This window comes from Psammomys obesus, unplaced genomic scaffold (assembly GCF_907164565.1).
Source record: "Psammomys obesus unplaced genomic scaffold, mPsaObe1.curated_primary_1811, whole genome shotgun sequence".
In the NCBI taxonomy this organism is placed as follows: Eukaryota; Metazoa; Chordata; class Mammalia; order Rodentia; family Muridae; genus Psammomys; species Psammomys obesus.
Genome location: NW_026596091.1, coordinates 17873146 through 17895491, shown reverse-complemented (window position 1 = coordinate 17895491; position 22346 = coordinate 17873146). Strand labels below are relative to the sequence as shown.

The following is a 22346-nucleotide window of genomic DNA, read 5'->3' as shown; positions in this document are numbered from 1 at the left end:
TTCTTAGAAAATGAAAAGGATGAGGAAACCTGTTGGACCAGCAATATTCACACATTTATTAAAGCACATCCCTGGAAAATTTTCAATATGTGCATTCTATACAAAAAACTGTTGGCCCTAAATTTTCAGTAACAAGAAACTGATAATCACCTGTGATGCAATGGGTCCAGCTCACATCAGACAACTTGGTGGGAGAAATGCTGCCCCATCATTTACTATGCTTCATACATAGAATGTAATACCATTAATAAATTTCAAGAAATGAATGAAAAGTCAACCAATTAGTAAAAATATTCCTATTTGAATATTTAATATAAAAGCTACATTCAATATAAGCAAAGGTGAAAATAAACATTTGTCCATTTACTAAGCAAATAAACACTTTTAGTTTACTTTATTATCTGAGTTCATTTATATGCCCACACATTCTATAGCTGTAGTTTAAGTCATGTTATAAATGAAACAATGAATATTTTAACTATCTGGGCACATACTATTAAATGCTATGAAAGCAACAGGTTATTAAAAAAAATAGGAAGAACTATATTCCTGTTTGTCAAACTCCTTAATGAACCCTTTACTTTATCTTACAAAGAAAGTAGATCTTAGCACCTGAAGCAAATTGGAGTTAATTTGCCCTGTGAAAAAATAAAAAAGAGAAAGTTCTTATATTTAGTAAAAGTACTGTTTTGAGCCAGGTGCCTGGGTGTGTAAAATAAAAATGCTTCTGGAGCTTTCCTGAAATGAAAGGTAAAAGAACAATTAAAAAGATGTTCAACATCTTTGGTCATCAGGGAAATGCAGATCAAATCGACCCTGAGAGTTCACCTTACACACATCAGAATGGCTAACATAAAAAACTCAAGCAACAATATTGCTGGAGAGGATGTGGAGCAAGGGGAACTCTCCTCCATTGCTGGTGGGAATGTAAACTGGTACAATCACTTTGGAAATCAATCTGTTGCTTTCTCTGACAATTAGGAATAGTGCTTCCTCAAGATCCAGCTATACCCCTTCTAGGCATATACCCAAAACATGATCAAGTACACAACAAAGATATTTGTTCAACCATGTTCATGGCAGCTTTATTGATAACAGCCAGAACCTGGAAACACCCCATATGTCCCTCAACAGAGGAATGGATGCAGAAATTGTGGTACATTCCATTTACACAATGGAATACTATTCAGCAATTAAAAACAAGAAATCATGAAATTTGCAGTCAAATGGTAGGATCTAGAAGAGATCATCCTGAGTGAGGTATCCCAGACAGAAACATACACACGGTATATACTCAGTTATGAGTGGATATTAGACATTAAATAGGATAAACACGCTAAAATCTGTACACCTAAAGAAGCTAAGCAAGAAGAAGGACCCTGGGTATGATGATCAGTCCTCACTCAGAAATGGAATGGACTTTGTAAGAAGCAGAAAACAGGAAACAGGACAGGAGCCTACCGCAGAGGGCCTCTGAAAGACTCTACCCAGCAGTGTATCAAAGCAGATGCTGAGACTCATGACCAAACCTTGGGCAGAGTGCAGGGCATCGTATGAAAGAAGGGAAAGTAAATAAGACATGGAGAGGTCAGGAGCTCCACAAGGAGAGCAACAGAAATAAAAAAAAAAATCTGGGCCCAAGTGTCTTTTTTGAGACTGATACTCCAACCAAGGACCATTCATGGCTATAACTTAGAGCCCCTGCACAGATGTAGCCCATGGTAGCTGAGTATCCAAGTGTGTACCCTAGGAAGGGGAACAGGGACTGTCTCTGACATGAACTAAGTGGCTGTCTATTTGATCACCTCTTCCTGAGGGGGATCAGCCAGGCCACAGGGGAGGACGAATATGGAGCCAGTCCGGATCAGACCTGATAAGCTAGGATCAGATGGAAAGGGAGGAGGAGCTCCACTATCAGTGGACTTGGAGAGGGGTATGGGAGGAAATAAGGGAGAAAGGGTGGGATTGGGAGGAAATGAGGGAGAGCACTATAGCTGGGATACAAAGTGAATAAACTGTAATTAATAGTAAAAAAAAAATTTTTAATAAAAAAGAAAAGGCCTGTAAAACTGTCCATAAAAGCAACTCCTGTGCATTCTGCTCTTCTTCTCTTACATTTTTCTGCTTAGAATGTGGTATGGTGTCTGAAAATATATGTATATAGAAACGCACCTACATATCCATCGTATATAGAGAGTCGATAAATGCACCTGGTTAATAGGACCTGGAAAGGATCATCCTGAGTGAGCTGTCCCAGAAGCAGAAAGACACACATGGTATATACTCACTCATATAGACATATAACATAGGATAAACCTACTAAAATCTGTACATCAAAAGAAACTAATCAAGAGAGAGGACCCTGACTAAAAATGCTCAATCCCCATCCTGAAAGCCAAAGAGGATGGACATCAGAAGAAGAAGAAAACAGGAAACAACCTAGAAACCTGCCACAGAGGGCCCCTGAAAGGCTCTGCCCTGCAGACTATCAAAGCAGATGCTGAGACTTTTGGCCAACTATTGGGCAGAGTGCATGAAATCTTATGTTAGAAGTAGGAAATAGTAAGATCTGAAGAGGACAGGAACCCCACAAGGAGAGCAACAAAACCAGAAAGTTTGAACACAGGGGTCTTCCCAGAGACTCATAATCCAAGTACCAGGCATGGAGATAACCTAGAACCCCTGCACAGATGTAGCCCATGGCAGTTCAGTGTCCAAGTGGGTTACATAGTAATGGGAAGAAGGACTGTCTCTGACATAATCTGATTGGCCTGCTCTTTGATCACCTCTGCCTGAGGGGGGAGCAGCCTTAACAGGCCACAGTAGAGGACAATGCAGCCACTTTTGATGAGATCTGATAGACTAAGATCAGAAGGAAGGAGAGGAGGACCTCCCTTATCAGTGGACTTGGGGAGGGGTATGCGTGAAGAAGGTGGAGGGAGGGTGGGATCTGGAGGGGACGAGGGAGAGGCTTATGGGGGGTTACAAAGTGAATAAAGTGTAATTAATAAAATAAAATAAATTACTGTAAAAATAGTCCTATCAATTATCATCTGTACTGCTAATCTCTGTGGCTGCTCAAAAAAAAAAAATGTTCCAACTCAGAATAGTCTCAATATACTGCCACATTTCAATAATAATGGACTTATATTTCAGAATGTATTTGTTTAGTACTATAGTTTTTATTATGGCAAAGGTGGCCTTTTATTAATGGATGTTTATCATCTGTTCATTATATTTATGATGCTTTAGTTCAACATATTTTCACAGAAACTGAAAAATCTCTATGTCATGAGAAATAAATGTACATTTTCTCTATTTGATAATTGGCCTTAATTTTTGTGGTATGTTGCATGGTATAAAATTTAACATTTTCTGAAGTTATAATTATTGAAAAAGTGTGTTTTTAGTAAGTGAAAACTATTGTAAGGCATAGAGAATAAATTGTTGATCAAGCAAAATCCTTGTTTCCCTATATGTCTATACAATCAGAAAATAAAAAACAAACTATAATATTGGCTTTAAGTTCAAATTTGAGCATAGTCTTCCAGGCCGTGCTGAAGGCAGCCTGTCTGCATTTCCACCAAGTCATTTTTAACAAGACCAAGAATGACCTCAGCAATTGTCAGAAACGAGACCTCATACCAAAGATTATTCTGTGACTGACTTTATTCCAAGAACCTCCTGAAAATCCTTTTTTTTTTTTTTTTCCTGAACAATAACTCTCTCTCTGGACAACAGTTTACTTCTTATGTCAAACATCTCCTTTCTGGGCCTATAAATCACTCAGATGAGAAAACCACTTGCTTATGAAAATAATTTATTTATCAAATGTTTTCCTTACCGTGCTTACCAGTTCCAAATAATTCTTTAATGAATTTCAGCAAATCTTAATGAAGTTTCTTTATCAGTGAGGTCAGATTTAAGGTTAAATACTGAAACTTATAAATATATGGTTTCTACTTGTACACATTTCAGATGCATTATCAGATAAGCAATTTTATCTCTAAATGGCAAAGAAAATTAAAATTCAACAATGCATGAAATGCCAATATGAAGCGTCCCTTATTACTTCAGTTAATATTTTTCAAGCTACTTCAGTTGAATGGCAGGTTGTCAGCAGGTTAGTTGGCGGCATTTTGGAGAGTACCATTCTGTACTATTTTACCTTCACATGGTGGCTCAGCTGGTTGGGGTTCTTTATTTCTTGCCACCCAAACCTTAATTGACGAAGAGCTACTGAGTGAACCAGCTGAGAGTTGCGTGTTCAATTTTCCTGAGTCCTCCTCATGGCACATGGTAATATTAGAAGGTGGTCAAAGGGTGCTGCAGAGTGCAGATATACTTGTCTTTACCCACACGCTGGTCCGCTTCAGCTTTTGTAATCAAGATCGCCTAATGCAGACAATAAAATACGTGAACTTGATCTTGAGCCGTCACAGATCCCACCTCCACGCCAGTGGGAAGCCGGACTGGAATCCACAACAGGCTCAGTTCAAGATGCACAGGCTGGCGGTTCCCCTTGAACCTTCCAGTGTGTGTCACAGATAGTACCAAGTGTACGGAATTTAACATTTCAGGACAGATATTCATTTATATGTTGGCCACAGTCAGATTTTCAACTCGACTTACCAAAACACCAGTGAATTGGGGAATGCATGTATCCCCAGCACTTCCTCAAAGCTTGCTGAGGATTCCTTCACTTTTATCAGTGTAAAATATTTAGTAGATTTTATATAAACTAAGTTCAATAATTTTCATCAAAAATGCAATTATTTCATTTTATGTAATCATTGATTTATGTGCATTAATATTCTTATTTTTATTTAAGTTTTATTACTCTTTGAAGTTTAAGGTGTTTTGCTAATATTCAAGCCTCTACCTCCCAATTCTTCCTAAATCTAATTCCCTTCTCTACCCATCTAACTTTGTATTCTTTTCAAAATTTTTAAAACTTATCCTTTTTTTCCCTCCATCTATGCATTTATTTCTAACATAGCATGTTCTTCAAAGTATTTCTGACTTTTTCAGAGGAAAGGTTATTACCTCTAGGTTGGCCTCATATCATTACTATTTGAACTATTATTTTATTCTTTTAAGTATTAATCCCAATGAGAATATTTCAAAGATTCATAATATTTTCCAAAATATAAATTATCTTCAAATAAACAGTTTGTAAATATGATAAGGTAGAATATCTTTGTTTTTAATGAGGAAACAAAACACAAAATTACCCATTAAATTCTCCTTTTACAGATGCTACATTTAATAATATATCTTTTTTAAAATAAGAAAAAGAAGAGTTCAGGGTCACATTTATAATTTCCACTCAAAATCTTACGTATTAAAGTTTTAACATATACTATTTTACTTCATAAAACTCTGTCTGAGTAAGAATATATCACCTTATTTTTATCTTTATTCCAATAAAATAAAATTTACTTGATGATTATGCTAACATTCAAATCCTTATTTACTGTTAGCCTCTTTTGCAAGACTCACTGTGAGAGCTATAAATTAAAATCAGTACAGTTTTTTGTAAAGCTACAGTGACATATACTAAGGACTAAGAAATTGGTAGATACAATTCTATAAAAGCTAATAAAGTAGTTTCAAAATATAAATTTATAATCAAAATTGAAAATCTCAAATAGAATCATATTTTAAATAATATGAAGAACCAAAAGGAGTGATGTTAAAGGATAAAAAAATTTATTTCATAGACTATAGGAAGAGAACATTAACATCTCTGATGCTTTCTGATATTTAACACATATAAAAATATTCTCATATCATCTTCCAAAAATAATATTGCTATTTTATTATGCTTTTTTTGTTGCTGCTAAGACATACATGGATATAAATGGCCCTTTCACACTTAACTGATCACCAAACATCCAGGACTTTTGAAGTGAAGGGGAAGAAGCCAGGGCTTGAGCAGAACTGGAATGCAGAATATACATGGAGAGCTTAGGGACAATGAACTGAGAACTGGCAAAGCTGTACTGTGGGGAAACATGAGCCTAGGAGTTGTACCAGAGAGACACACATCTCTGTTTACCAGGTTTTTGTTATAGCAATGTTTTGTAATTGGCGCCGATATCAGATGTTTTGCTTAAAGGAGCTGGAAAACTGCCACTGCAAATTGTAATTTCTCTCCTAAAGTCATATATCCAAGTCTAGAATTCTCCATTAGGAGTTAAATTCCTTGGCAGGAAAGTGACATTTTGCTTTTAGTTGACAAGTAACTTATAGGCTATACTATGACATATTGATGTACATGAATTATTCAGTCATTATATCTAATTGACATAGGTATCAACACACATTAATTTTCTGTGGCATAAATATTTAAAGCTGAAGCTTTGGTAAGCACCATTTTATTTTCTATTTCTATGAGTTTCACATTATCTGTCTTTCTGTGTCTGTCTTGTAGTAACATTTCATCTTGCACAGCTATCTGTATTTTCACAAATAACAGTATTTCATTATACTGATGACTAAACAGTATTTTCTGAGGATCCATTGTTATACTTACTACATATTATATTTACAAGTGTTTTATTAGACTCCAATGCTGACTTCCATGTATTGGCTATAGAGAACCCGGAGAATAGATATCCCTTTAGTATTCTGAATTACACTTTTCTGGATTTATTTCCAGTAGTAGAATCATATGATATCTTTATTATTCAATTATTTTCTGAGAATTATTCACCTTCTTCTTATAATAGACATTTTACTTACTTCCCATCTAGTATACAACTATTCTCTTTTAACTACATCTTCACTAACATAAACACCTGTCATCTGTATAAAAATAGGCATTTTAACTGTAACGATGTTGCCTTTTTTTATGCTATGAAAGGTTAAACATTTTCTTAAATACCTGGTGTCCATTGTATGTCTTCTTTTGTGACATGTTATCTCTCATGTTGGATAATTTCTTTACTGTGCCGTATAGTTGTTTTTTATTACTTAAATTCCTTAAGTATACTAAACATTTATTAGTTGTCAGATTTATAATTTGAATAAATATATTTAATAAAATTTAAAAATAAGTTCAACTTCATTTTTCTATACATGGATATTTTCCCTACAGTATTAATTGAAGAAAGGGGCTTGACCACTTTGTTTTTAGTACTTTGGTTGAAAATTAACAAGTGAAAATGTCTCTTTTGGGCTGGAGAGATGGCTCAGTGATTAAGAGTACTGTCTGTTCTTCCAGAGGTCCATGATTTCAATTCTCAGCAATCACATGGTAGCTGACATCCATCTATAATGGGATTTGATGCTCTCTTCTGTCATGAAGGCACATGTGCAAATAGAGTGTTCATATGTATAAATAAATATTTCTTAAAAAAAGAAAAAAGGAATTTTCTTCACTAATTCTGGGTTCTCTGTAGAGCTGAGTAGATTAATCCCTTTGCATAACAGGACTATACAATATTTGTTTCTATGGCTTTATGAAACTAGATAATATGCTGCCTCTAGATTTTTTTCTAAAGATTGTCTATCAATAGACTAAGGGAGAAACACGAAGGGGAAGAGGGAGAGTGGTTGGGAAAGGAGGAGATGGGAGAGAGGAAAACAGATGGGATACAAACTGAATAAATTTTAATAAATAACAATAATAATAAAGAGAAAAGAAAGATTAAAAAAACTGTGGATCGCTGTGGCTTTTAATGTGTTCTCATTATATTTCTGTGATTTGTATATCACTGGAAATTTTGTAGAAATTATGTTAATCTTTACAGTTCTTTGGGTTATATGACCAGTTCAATTATAATATATTTATCCAATCTATGAATATAGGATAGATTACTATTTAGAAAATAAATCTTCAATTATTGTCATCATTTTTTTCAATATAAAGATCTTTGATATACTTGGTTAATTTATTTGTAAGATTTTTTTTTTAAATGCCGAGACTCATAGCCTAACTTTGGGTAGAATGCAGGGAATCTTATGGAAAAAGAGAAAGAGAGAAAGACCTGGGGGTTGGGACAGGAATGCCACAAGAGAACCAAAAGAGCCAAAAAATCTGGGCCCAGGAGGCCTGTAGAGACTGATACATCAACCTCTTCATGCATGGTGAGGACCTAGACCTCCTGCTCAGACGTAGCAGACAGGCAGCTTAGTCTTCATGTGGGTGCCCTAGTAAGGGAAGCAGGTAAAGTCACTGGCATGAACTTGGTTGCCTGCTCATTGTTCAACTTCCTCTGGGGAGGGGGCCTTACTAGGCCACATAAAAAGAGGTTCCAGGAATTACTGATGAGAACAATAGGCAAGGGTCAGATAGTAGGGGAGGAGGACCTCCTTTATCAACAGACTAGGGGAGGGACATAAGAGGAGAGGGAAGTAGGAGAGTGGATGAGAACAGAGGAGAATGGGGGAGAGGAAAACAGATGAGATACAAACTGAATAAATTGTAATAAATAACAATATACTCACTTATAAGTGGATACTAGTCATATAAGGTAAGATAAACATATTAAAATCTGTACACCCAAAGAAGCTAAACAAGAAGGAGGACCAGGGGTAAGATGATCAATCCTCACTTAGAAAGACAAATGAGATGGACATTGGAAGTAGGAGAAAACAAGAAACAGGACAGGAGCCTACCGCAGAAGGCCTCTGAAAGACTCTACCTAACAGTGTATCAAAGCAGATGCTGAGACTCATAACCAAACCTTGGGCAGATTGCAGGGAATCATATGAAAGAAGGGGGAGTTAGTAAGACCTGGAGAAGACAGGAACTCCACAAGGACCAAATATATCTGGACACAGGGGTCTAAGATTGATTCTCCAACCAAGGACCATGCATGGAGATAACCTGGAACCGCTGCTCAGATGTAGCCCATGGCAGCTCAGTATCCAAGTGGGTACCCTAGTAAGGGGAACAGGGACTATCTCTGACATGAACTCATGTCAGGCTCTTTGCCTCCCCCCTGACCCCTGAGGGAGGAGCAGCTTTGCTAGGCCACAGAAAAGGAATTGCAGCCAGTCTTGATAAGACCTGATATGCTAGGGTCAGTTTGAAGGGAAGCAGGATCTCCCCTATTAGTGGACTTAGAGAAGGGCAGGGAGGAGATGTGGGAGGGAGGGTGGGATTGGGAGGGAATGAGAGTGGGAGCTACAGCTGGGATACAAGGTAAATAAACTGTAATTAATATAAAAATAAAAATAAAAACAACAATAATAAAGAAAAAAGAAAGATTAAAACTTTTTGAAAAATTTGAGAAAAGATCTGGTTGGTTAGCTGCCCAGTAACTCAAGAGTGCTTATCTGTGTTGTATTTGAGCAAATCACTGTGCTGAGTCTATAGATGATGTAACTTGATCTGCTCAGACATCTCAGTCATTCTCAGAAGAGCTGTCCTTTGGAGTTGTAGGAAACCAGCCATGCCCCGCTGTATCTTTTGTGTATCTGAGTCGTTCATATGCAGACTCCAGTGCTACAAAAAAAATATGTCTTTGGGCTGTTTTGGCAGGCAAGAAGACTGCAGAACAGGAATTGTCCAAGTGTTTATCCATCTCCAACCAGCTGAAGCGCTTTCTTCAACTACTCTCTTCCTTTTCTACAAAATAGTAAGTCTGGGACAAAAGGAATTCCAAGTGCCCTGATCCTAACCCAGTCTTCCTCACTTAGCAATGTTGGGACACTGAAAAATGTTTTAAGATTATAATATAATCTAAACTCAATGTTTCAGTAGTTTGTAAACAATTTCAAATTTGGGTCAGAAACAAAATACACACTTTGTAAATAGTCCCAGGTATAAAGTCACAAAAGCCAATAGGAGGAATCAAGGTTAAAAAATTTTAAATGTCAGAATGTTTGTAGTTAATCACAAAGAAAGTTAAGGCAAGAGGATTAAGCAAAGAAACAAAGGGTTATCAAGTTTCAATGATTAAAAATGAGTTTCTGTTCTCCTTCTTCTGATGTCCAGCCTCTTTGCCTTTCTGTATAGGCACTGAGCATTTTAGCAAGAGTTCTCCCTCTTGATTAGTTTCTTTAGGTGTACAGATTTTAGTAGGTTTATCCTATATTATATGTCTATGTGAGTGAGTATATACCGTGTGCATCTTTCTGCTTCTGGGATAGCTCAATCAGGATGATCTTTTCTAGATCCCACCATTTACCTGCAAATTTCATGATTTCCTTGTTTTTCATTGCTGAGTAATATTCCATTGTGTAGATATACCACAATTTGTGCATCCATTCCTCCACAGAGGGGCATCTGGGCTGTTTCCAGCTTCTGGCTATTACAAATTAGGCTGCTACAAACATGGTTGAGCAAATATCCTTATTGTATTGAGAATCTTTTGGATATATGCCTAGGAGAAGTCAGGAGCCTGACACAGAGGACCTCTGAAAATATCTGCCCTGCAGACTATCAATGTAGATGCTGAGACTTATGGGCAACCTTTGGGCAGAGTGCAGGGAATCTTAGGAAAGAAGTGGGAAACAGCAAGATCTGGAGAGGACAGGAACTCCATAAAGAGAGCAACAGAACCAAAAACATCTGAGCACAGAGGTCTTTCCTGAGACTGCTATTCCAACCAAGGACTATGCATGGAGATAACCTAAGACCCCTGCACTAATGTAGCCCATGGCAGTTCAGTATCCAAGTGGATTCCATTGTAATAGAAGAGGGACTGTCTCTGACATGAACTGATTGGCCTGCTCTTTAATTATACCTCTCCCTGAGGGGGAAGCAGCATTCCCAGGCCACAGAAGAAGACAATGCAGCCAACTCCTGATGAGACCTAATTGATTAGGATCAGAAGAAAGGAAAAGAAGTCCTACCCTATCAGTGGACTTGGGGTTGAGCATGCATGCAGAGGGTGGAGGAAGGGAGGGATTGGGACGGGAGTAGGGAAGGAACCACGGGGGGGATACAAAGTGAGTAAAGTGTAACTAATAAAGAAAAAGAAAAAGAAAAAAAAAGAAAAAGAATGAGTTTCTGTATTGGGGATTGAAGAAAAGGAACATTGCTTTTTACACAGAAATAATAAAACTGAACATTGAGACTGACACGAACACAGGTTATTTCAGTGTATACACTGGGCAGGTTTTGTGGTGCTAAGATCAGAAACAGGTGACAGAAGGAACTCAAAGGACAAATAGTTTTTGCTCCAAGTCAAACATTAAGGTTGATATTTCCACCTTAGTTAGCCTTTCTAGACAATCCATCATAACTAAGTCCAGAGGTGTTTCCATGAAAATAGTAAATACCATCATGCATACAAGTTCAACAGTCACGGTACATGACTATGAAACCCTTTATTGCTAAAGAGGCTCCTATTAAGGCAACAAAATATAATTTGAAAATAGAATAGAAGTTGTTTATTGTATATGTTTTAATGGGTTGTGCATCAAATATTTCTTACCTATTAAAACTATAAACATAATGCTAGTGATGGAATAAGAGAAAAAGAACCAAAATTATAAATGAGACTAATAACCAACTCTCACTTCAGGAAATGTTATTTTAGATTACTAGAATAACTTAGAAATTAAACAAAAATAATTATACTCCTGTTTCAGCTATCAGTGCCAACTAGGCTTACTTATTTCGGCAAATTATTTCAAAACCCTCAGTCTGAGTTTGTTGAATCAGGTTGGATGTTAATGAAGAAAAGGACTACAGATTTTTCTTTCACTTTAAATCAAGTACACATGAAGAATTGTGTAATATGTATTTCAGCATTATGAACCAAAAGTTCAATGTTTGCAGGCCTCAGGCAAATGCTCAGTGCCTTCCAAAAGTATTAGGCACACAGTCAAGGAGAAAATTCTCTCTCCACTGGAGCTTACTAAATCAACACCTGTCATATTAAATCCTTCATCTAGTTCTACTGTTTACAAAATGCAGAGATTGATCTTAATATGTGAATTATATATGTAATTATAAATGAAATTAGAAATCTGGTAAATAAAAGAGTTAAAATGCTAGTTATCAATCATAGTTCAGTTACTAATTTCTGAAATTTAATTTCATTTAAATACAGAAATTTTTCATTATGTGATTTTGTAGTTAACAATGAGTTAACAATGAAAGTCCTAAGAGAATATATTCACCAAAAAATAGGTCACAGAACTCTAACGAGGTATGGAAACATTCTATAAAATTTCATTCAGACATTATCATTTAAATTTTATGGTTGCGTACTGTCTGCACTCTAAAAACACGCCCACTAAATAGAAATATAGCCTCTGTGGACATCCTTTCAGATGAAGCTTCTCTTGCCAAGTTTGTTTCGTTTCACAGAAATTCCAAATTAAACAACCACCATAGAGAAAAAAATGGCAAGTTGAATATAGGATTCCCTATAATCGTCAAGGGTACTTTTACGACTTTCTCCACTACATTTGGCTATGTAATGTTGCTCTAAGGGAACGTTGAGGGTAGATACTGCATAAAGAAGAGCGGTTATTTCATGGACAGTTTTAGAATATGATGGAGTTCGTGTGGTCCTAGTGTTTTTAGTGAGGTCCTAAAGGCCAATATCCTAATAACTATAAATACAGCAGAAGGGGGAAAGCACACACAAAGCAGAAGCAGGAAGACTTCAGTCTCACTCTTCTATTGTATTCCTGCCTGAAAACAAACCAGGGCACCTCGTTAGCATAAACTAACATAAACCAGGGCATCCACATAGCACAAATTAAGGAAATTAATTTCTTCAAGGACCTGACTCCAAAGACTTCATTCTCACTAGTTCACATCTCTCAAAGGTTTATTTCCTCCAAACTCACAGTGAATTTTTTTAAAAAGAAACTTATGATATACATACATGTCCAAACTATAGCAATCATGTCTTTAAATATTGAAAATAAATAATATTTGCTATATTAAACCTGTAAGACTGAAATCCTGTGACATCATTATTTTATGCCTATGTTTTCTTTTTATTTTTGAGGTTTTACTTTTTATTTTATAAAACAAATTTTACAAATATATATAGAGAGAGAGTGAAAGAGAGATCAAATCCTTCCCTTCCCCCAAGTCCTTCTAGATCCTTTTCCCTTCCTACCCATTCAACTTCAATTTATTTCTCAAAAAAAAAAACAATAAAACACATTTCCCAAAAAGTAAAAAAAAGAGGAACTATAGCCATAAAGTCATACAAAAATATTAAAAGCATAAAAATTCTGTGGCAATCATTTTTAAAGATGAAAAATGAACAAAGGTTTATTTAAGCAAAGAATAAATGAGAAATTTAAAATATAAAGCAAAACTAAGCATAATAATTCAATTGTCATTTTTGGTATTTTTATTTCATCAGAAACTACTACTATTTTCAGAAATGGGCTATAATTTTTTAAATGTTGTAAATTTTATATATGAAATGTAAATGTGTAAATCTTACATTTTAAATACCTTACTACTTTTTTTTCTATAGATATTAAATTAGAAGTATCCAACATCACTATGCTGTGTCAGTATTACCACATCATACTGTAGACTTGCAATTCATTTTTACCACTGAAAACTTGTCATCAGCATGTTATTTATAAAACCACATTAGAGTAGATTCATGAAAACCACAAATAACTACAAGAAAAAAAAACACTCATAAGATTATCCTCTAATAGAATCACTTCTCAGAAGAGAAGTGGTGGCTCGTGTCTTAGATCCTAGTACGCTGGAGGTATGAACATGTGAATCCCTATGAATTAAAGGCTATATGGTGAGAAAGTGTCTCAAAAACATCAAAACAAAAAGAACAAAAAGCATATGTTTGTGTATATGTGCATATAGGCACAAAGAGAAAAATAAATTCATGCAAGGAGTTGGACCATCACAGATGGAGACTGACCAAAGTAGTCTGAATGTAACTGAACCACAGAAAATCTTAGACAGGGGGCTGGATAAATGGTTCAATACCGGAGAGCACTGGTGGCTTTTACAGAGCACCAGGATTCATGGTGCACATGGCAACTCATGTGGCTAGCTGTAATTCCAGTCCCAGGGGACCTAATGTGCTCTTCTGGCTTCCACAGACACAGCATGCACTTCGTACAGAGAAATACAGGGAGGAAACAAACACCATCCATAACATTAATAAAAGTTAAAAACATACTTTTTAAAACAACAACAACAAAAGACAACCAACTGCGGGCAGGATCTGATTCTGGAACCTACAAAGTGGGGTTCCTTTTTAAGTAAAACTTTATTTTTAAACCATTTTAATTGACAATATGAGTAGTGTAAATATTGTTCAGGATAATATCCTCTGCCCAATTCTAGGTGCTATCCATGTCTATGAAACACCTATGTCTAACTATGCCGTCTAACCAGAGGATTACAGTCAGGTTGGCACATAAAACTAATTCACACTCATGCGGGTTAAAATGGAAAGGGAAACATAGTTAAAGGCAAGTCCGGAGAGAACAAACAAGATGAGGGGCTGAATTCTAGCCTCAGTAAAAGTTGCATTTTCTGAAACAAGTTTATGTAAGCAAGAATTACAGCAGATATTGGCAAGTTGAATGTAACATGAGGCAAAAGGGTAAGCTGCCTGTCAACGGGCAATTTTCGCAGAAGACTGAATGAAAAGTAGAAGAAATGAATGAAAAGTAAATACTAGGAAACTGTTTATCATGCAGACTCAACAGGGAAGCTGGCAAGGCCATGTGACTTAGAGATAAGGTGGGATTCAAGAGACACTATCATTCACAAGGGCATTTTATAACCTAAACTCACAGATTCATCAGAAAAATCTCAATGTGAAGATATGCTATATGGTATAGACTCCCTTGAGTACATGGTATAATTTAACTGTATTATAATTTTAGTTTTTGTTTGTGAGAAACCTCCAGACTGATTTCCAAGGTGGCTGTGCTAGCTTACACGCCTACCAATGGTCTATAAGAACTGCTTTATCCCCACTTCCATGAAAACGCTCTCGTTATCATTTGTATTCCTGAAGATGGATTCTCACTGGGGTGAAATGGAATCCTAAAGTAGTTTCAGTCAGTATTTCCAAGAGTATTATTGATGCAGAGCAGTTGAAGATGATCCCTAGCCATTTATATTTGCTCCTTTTAGGATTCTAAGTTCTGTTCTATAGTTGGATTTAACTGGGCTCTTGGTTCAATAGGGTTGCTGTCTTGGTCTTTAGTGTTTTGAATCCTTTATATAATCTGATCACTCATGCTCTGTCATATATATAACTGGCAGATTCTTCTCTAACTCTGCAGGCTGCATTTTCAGAGGATTGATAATTTTCGGGTTTACAGGTACTTTTTTAATTCCTGAAATTACATTTGTTAGTTGTTGATCTCATTTATTATGAAATGAAAATTTTGTGTAGAACCATTGACTATGGACATAGACAGAAGTATGCCAGATATTATACTGAGACCTCTCATACATTTGGAGTTGAGTTTTTGGCAGAGTGAGAGATAAATATCTAGTTTCATTTGTCCTCGCATAATTATCCAGGTCTCCCAACACTGACGATTCTGGTTATATTCTAGAATGCATATTTTTAGTATCTTTGAAAAACAGGTACTTGTAGTTGTCTGCACTTATATTGGATCTATTTCATTTATTAAGGTATATTTTTGCCAATGTTACAGTTTTTATTATTATGGTACTGTAGAATGCCTGGAATTAGGTGTGATTATCCTTTCTACCACATTCATTTCCTCAAGATTGTGTTAGTTATCTTTGGTCTTAAAAATTTGATATACAAATTTTTAAGAATTTTTTCTATATCATGAAAAATGGCCCTGGAGTTTTTATTGGCGTTTTATTGGATCATGTTTGGTAAAGTGGTCATTTTCACAACATTAATTCTTACATTCTGTGAGCATGAAAGTTATTTCCCTCTTCCAGTATCCTCCTTAATTTATCTTCAGTATTTGAAAGTTTTAAGTTTAGAGATCTTTAATTTACTTTGTTATGTTTATTCTTAATATTTTAATGTAGGGCAATTGTGAGTGGGATTATTTCTTTATTTCTTTTTCATTGTGTTTGTCATTGTTGTATAGGAAAAATAGTAATTTGTGTTTGTAGATTTTGAATCCTGATTCTATGCTGAAAGTGTTTATCTACTCCAAGAATTTTTGGTGGAGTCATTAAGGTCTATTATAGATGTAATCATATCAAATGAAAATATAGATATTTTGGATTTTTCCCTGTTCATATTCCTTTTAATTCTTCCGTTTAAGTAAGAAAGAAATCAAGCACTATATTAAATAGGAGTGAAGAAAGTGGACAACCTTGTCTTGTTCCTGATCTTAGTGGGAATGCATTTAACTTTGCTCCATTAGTATTCTGCTAACCATAGACGTCTTATTCTTAAATATTACTCACCCCCAGGAATTTATCCAAGACACTATGTCCACCTTGGGAGGTATATCTGCACACATATGTTTACTGTTGTCCAATTCACAGTATCTAAGGAAATGAAGCTGCTTACATGTCTACATACAAGTGCGTAGATGAAGAAAATGTACATTTACACAATGGAATTTTATCCAGCTGCAAAAGAAAATCAGTTGTCAAAATTACAAAGGCATTGATGAGCTTGAAAAAAATTATTATGAATGACATCATACATAAATTAGACCTAACATATATCCACAGAATACTCCAGAAGTACTCAGAAACCACATAATACACATTTTACTGAGAAGCCCATGAGGAAACTTTGGGGTATAATAAAATGTTTGATTGCAATGAGTTTATTCATTTGTAAAATGACCAAAATTATACAGTTAAAAATGAATGTTTCGATACCTACTGACAAAGGATTTTGAACTGAATGTTATCTTTTTTAATTTAATTTTATGTTATTAATTACACTTTATTTAGTTTGTATCCCCCCATAAGCTCCTCCCTCCTCCCCTCCCAGTCCCACCCTCCCTTCCCCTTCGTCACACATGCCCCTCCCCAAGTCCACTGATAAGGGAGGTCATCTTCTCCTTCCTTCTGATCTTAGTCTATCAGATCACATCAGGAGTGGCTGCATTATCATCTTCTGTGGCCTGGTAAGGCTGATCCCCCATCAAGGGGAGGTGATCAAAGAGCAGGCCAATCAGAGTATGTCAGAGACAGTCCCTCTTCCCATTACTATGTAACCCACTTGGACACTAAACTACCAGGGGCTACATCTGTGCAGGGGTTCTAGGTTATCTCCATGCCTGGTACTTGGTTGGAGTATGAGTCTCTGGAAAGGCCCCTGTGTTCAAATTTTCTGTTTTTGTTGCTCTCCTTGTGGGGTTCCTGTCCTCTCCAGATCTTACTATTTCCCACTTCTTACATAAGATTCCATGCACTCTGCCCAACAGTTGGCCATAAGTCTCAGAGTCTGCTTTGATAGTCTGCAGGGCAGAGCCTTTCAGAGGCCCTCTGTGGCAGGTTTCTAAGTTGTTTCCTGTTTTCTTCTTCTTCTTCTTCTTCTTCTTCTTCTTCTTCTTCTTCTTCTTCTTCTTCTTCTTCTTCTGATGTCCATCCTCTTTGCCTTTTGGGATGGGGATTGAGCATTTTGCAGGTAAATGGTAGGACCTGGAAAGGATCGTCCTGAGTGAGCTGTCCCAGAAGCAGAAAGACACACACGGTATATACTTACTCATATAGACATGTAACATAGGATAAACCAACTAAAATCTGTACATCTAAAGAAACTAATCAAGAGAGAGGACCCTGAATGTTATCTTAAAGCTGAAAATGCACACAGAGACAATGAGAATACTGACATCTTATTATAAAAATGGACATCACGGGGTAGACGATGACATAAACATTCTGGAAATGCTTGAGAACCTAATAAGACACTTCAAATTGTGGTTTGTTTCCAAGAAACGATGTCTTCTTCCAAATCCTTAGATGTGATTTGAATTTTAAAGCATGCATATGTATGGCTGGAAAAAATGGTTTGAGTTCCAAAGGTTCTTTTGTATTTAATTTCATATCGTCTTTCATTTTAAAACCAATATATATTATTGAAATATAAATAACCAGTTTCTGAAAACATCCATCCAGCAAGACAGGTGTCTCTTCTCATTCAGTAGTCAAAAGTTTGTGTTTGGCTCGTGTCCTATTCCCTATGTTCTCCCTATTCCTATGCCTGTCCTGTTTGCCTTTCTGAGTGAGGACTGATGACGAAGCCTCCATCCTATCTTACATTAAGTAGGGTTACTTCATCCTCAAGGTTCCTTCCATCCCCCTCTATCTCTCTCTTCTTCTCCATCTTCCTCTTCCTTTTCTCTTTATCCTTCCTCTTTCTGACATGTATTTGAGCATGCAAATAAAGACCATGGTTTACATTGAGTATGATCTTGACTTAAACTTAGGATATGTTAGAACATGTGCAAAAAGGCTCACTGTCTCATCTTTCTTAGAGTGAGTAGTTCACAGTTACAGTATGTAATTTAAACTGTGCAGTAATTTTTTATTATTTATTTTTTAATCTTTATTTTTTATATTAATTACAGTTTATTTACTTTGTATCTCAACTGTAGACCCCTCCCTCATTCCCTCCCAACCCCACACTCCCTCACTCATCTCCTCCCTGCCCCTCTCTAAGTCCACTGATAGGGGTGGTCCTCCTCCCCTTCCATCTGACCCTAGCTTATCAGTTCTCATCAGAACTGGCTGCAAAGTCCTCTTCTCTGGACTAACTAGGCTGCTCCTCCCACAGGGGGTGGGAAGGTCAAAGAGCCAGCCACTGAGTTCATGTCAGAAATAGTCCCTGTTCCCCTTACTAGGGTACCCACTTGGATACTGAGCTGCCATGGGATACCTCTGAGCAGGGATTCTATGTTATATCCATGCATAGAGGGCCTACCACAGAGGACCTATGAAAGAATCTATGCAGCAAGGTATCAAAGCAGAGGATGAGACTCATAACCAAACTTTGGGCAGAGTGCAGGAAAACTGATGAAAGAAGGGGGAGACAGAAAGACCTGGAGGGTACAGAGGCTCCACAGGGAGAGGAACAGAAGCAAGTAATCTGGGCCCAGGGGTCTTTTCTGAGACTAATACTTCAACTAAGGACCAGGCAGGGGGATAACCTAGAACCCCTGCACAGATGTAGGCCATGGTAGCTCAGTCTTCAAGTGGGTTCCCTAGTAATGGAAATATGGACTGTCTCTGACATGAACTCAGTGAATGTTTCTTTGATCACCCCCCTGAGGCGGGAGTAGCTTTACCAGGCCACACAGAAAGACAATGCAGACAGTCCTGATAAGACCTGATAGATTAGGGTCAGGTGGAAGGGGAGGAGGACCTCCCCTACCAGTGGACTTGAGGAGGAGCATGGGAGGAGATGAGGGAGGGAGGGAGTGGTTGGGAGGAGATGAGGGAGGGGACTGGGATACAAAGTGAATAAACTGAAATCAATAAAAATAAATTAATTTTAAAAAAGATTTTAAAAAATTGTGTTAGAAGAGTTCTGGTGAACTTAGGGAAAGTACATTGCCATTCCTAATCAGTCAGAAACAATTTGAAATAAACTTAAGTCACTGTGGAATATTATATTCAGGCAAAACTTAGTTTTCGAGATCTCATACAATATAATCAGAGGGCGATTTGTCTCACATTTATCAAGGATGAGGTCGTGCTGCTTTTTCTGCATCACTGTAATATTCCAGCTTCTTCCCCTACTGCTTACCGCCCATTTCTCTTCACTGCTGGTAAAGAACCAGTGGTCAAATTGTGCTGACATTTACTGCTACTTAGAGTCTTCAGATATTCACCTCATGGATCTAGTTCATGAAGAGGTCACTTCTTGAAGGCTTAAAATTGAGGAAAGAGTACTGAACCACTAAGCAGGAGGTAAGACTGTCACAGTCGTGGGTAACCCATTCTTACGTGCCTGCACATGACAGTGGATAGCTGAAGGCCTGGAGTGTACAGAGATTTCTACTCACGTAAAACATGAATTATACTTAGTTTCCAAAGCCTACAATTTCAGAAATTCCAAGAGAATATTAAAACTAAACTTATTGGGTTCATTTTCAGTAAGAAAGATTAAATAAGTGAGAGAGGAGTGAATCCCACCCCTCACCCCATCTGTGTGCACTCAAGACTGTACAATGTGTGTGGGTACACGTGGAGTTCAGGGCGCAATTTCAAGTGCTCTTCCTCAGGAAACAGCTGTGAGACAGGTCTCTCACTGAGACCTGATGTTCTTTGGGTTAGATAATCTTCCTGCTCAGTGGACCCTATGAATACTCCTGTCTCTAACATGTTGGGGTTAGAATTACAAGACTGGCATCATGCCCAGCTTTTGTATGTGGATTCTGGATATTAAACTTGGGTACTTTACTGGATGAACAGTTTCTCTAGTCTAGAATAACTTCTTTCCTTTCTTAGAATACAGCAACAGTTCAACACAGAAAAAAGGACATAATTTATAAAATTTTGCATTAGTACACATATATTTCAGCCTCCAAAGCATAAAAATATCATGAACACAGGACAATGAAAATGGCTTAGTTGAGCAAATGTCCTTGTATACTTGAGCCATCTTTTGGATATTTGCCTAGGAGTGGTATACCTGGATCTTGAGGAAGTGCTATATGCTTTATTTGAAGGCATGAAGAGCTGAGTTCAAATCTCAAGCACATATGTTAAAAGCTGGACATAACTTGATGTTGCTGTAATTCTAACATCAAGGGTTGGAGACTGATGGATTCCAAAAGCTCACTGGCCTAGTCTAAAGTTCAGAATTCCAGTTCATTGAAAAGTACTGTTTCAAAGCAATGAGTAGGGTTATCGAAAACAATATCAACTTCCTGATCCAGCCTCTTTATGCATTCTCATGAGTACGTGCACATACAAATACTTACATACATTCATTACCCACAAATATCATATGCAAACGCACAAACACACAATTGATTAGGTGAAGAAGAAATTTCCTGAACAATATGTGGCATAGGCCTGGATTTGGAAAAACCTACTATTTCCCCTCTGGCTATCCTTATCATTTTATTCTTCATCTTACAGATGTTTGGTTTTTTGTTTTGTTTTGTTTTTTTTTTCCTAAAAGTGCACAGAACTCATTTCCTTAGTTGAATGAGACAGATGCTTTGAATTAAATACTTTGCCTCATTGGGTGGAAAGGGAGTTTGTGGCAAGGGAACACTGATTTTATTTTCCATACAGTACAAACTATGCAGAATGAAAAACCTCTGCCTCCCAGAGGAATCATTGTTCCCACACTATTCAAACAGCAATGAATACATTTGAGCAGAAATGATGAGAGTTCTGTCAGTAAATGCTGTTCTTGGTGATTATATAATTATCATCTTGATGCTTTTTTTCTATTTTGAATCTAACATTTAAAAAATTACTTATTAACTGACAGTCGTTTTGGCCAGATGCAGAGTCTGGTAATACAATGCACTGGAATCATATTTGGAAAATCATTCTTCTCTGTGACTAATTTATTTAACTTTTATTGAAGCTGATATACACAGAATATTTTCTATTTTCCTAGGCATGGGTATGAAATATAGCTTTAATCACTGAGTCTGACGAAAGCCTGAGAGCTTAGACTAGCACCAGTTTACTCTCTCTACTTCATCCTGCACTGCACCCAGAACTAAGCCAATCACTAAAGCACAGTGTGAGACACAAAATACACAAGTTTTCAAAGATAGTCTGGGCAGATTATTCCCCAGCCAAAGCTCAGAATATTTATTTAATGAAAGCAATGGCATCTTCACAAGTAGAAACCAACCCTATAAGCAGAACCAAGGTCTTCACAAGTGATACACGTGCCCAGCCTTTTCATATACAGTATGTGAACTTTATGCAGCAGTTAGATGTCTCTGCTTTTTTACGTAAGGCATTTGGTTTAAAAGGTTATAAAAGTGACAGATGTTAAACTGTTGTGAGAAAAGAAATGCTACTTTTATGGTTCCCAGATAACAATAATGAGTTATATTTGGAGTAGAAAGTAAGTGGCACTTTGTTGTTATGTGTTGAATAGTATTTTTCCAGGAACTGGAAGTGTTGTGGTGGAATGGAAGGAGCAGGCAGAGAGGAAAATAAAATTTAATGTGTTTTAGAAAAGCAAAGAAACAATTGTTATATTTCTTTTTTAAATGTATTACTTACATTCTAGTTGCTGCCCCATCTCCCCCTCCCCAGCTCCAATCTTTCTCTCTCTTCCCTCTTGCCTATCCCTCAGAAAAGGGTACTCCCTTTCCCATCCACCCCAGTGCATCGATTTGCATCAGGACTGAGCCTGTCCTCTTCCTCTGTGGCCTGGTAGGGCAGTCTCACCATGGGGAAGTGATCAAAAACGCTAGCCCCAGTAATGAGCCACTGGCAAGATATGCCTACTGCTGTGGTAGTAGAATTGTTATTACCAACT

General features: G+C 36.9%; 1 pseudogene; it reads left to right on the top strand.

Annotated features, from left to right (window-relative positions):
- The first annotated feature begins 4296 nt into the window (after positions 1 to 4296).
- LOC129691657 (40S ribosomal protein S18-like) overlaps positions 4297 to 22346 on the top strand; it is a 31396-nt pseudogene continuing 13346 nt past the window's right edge.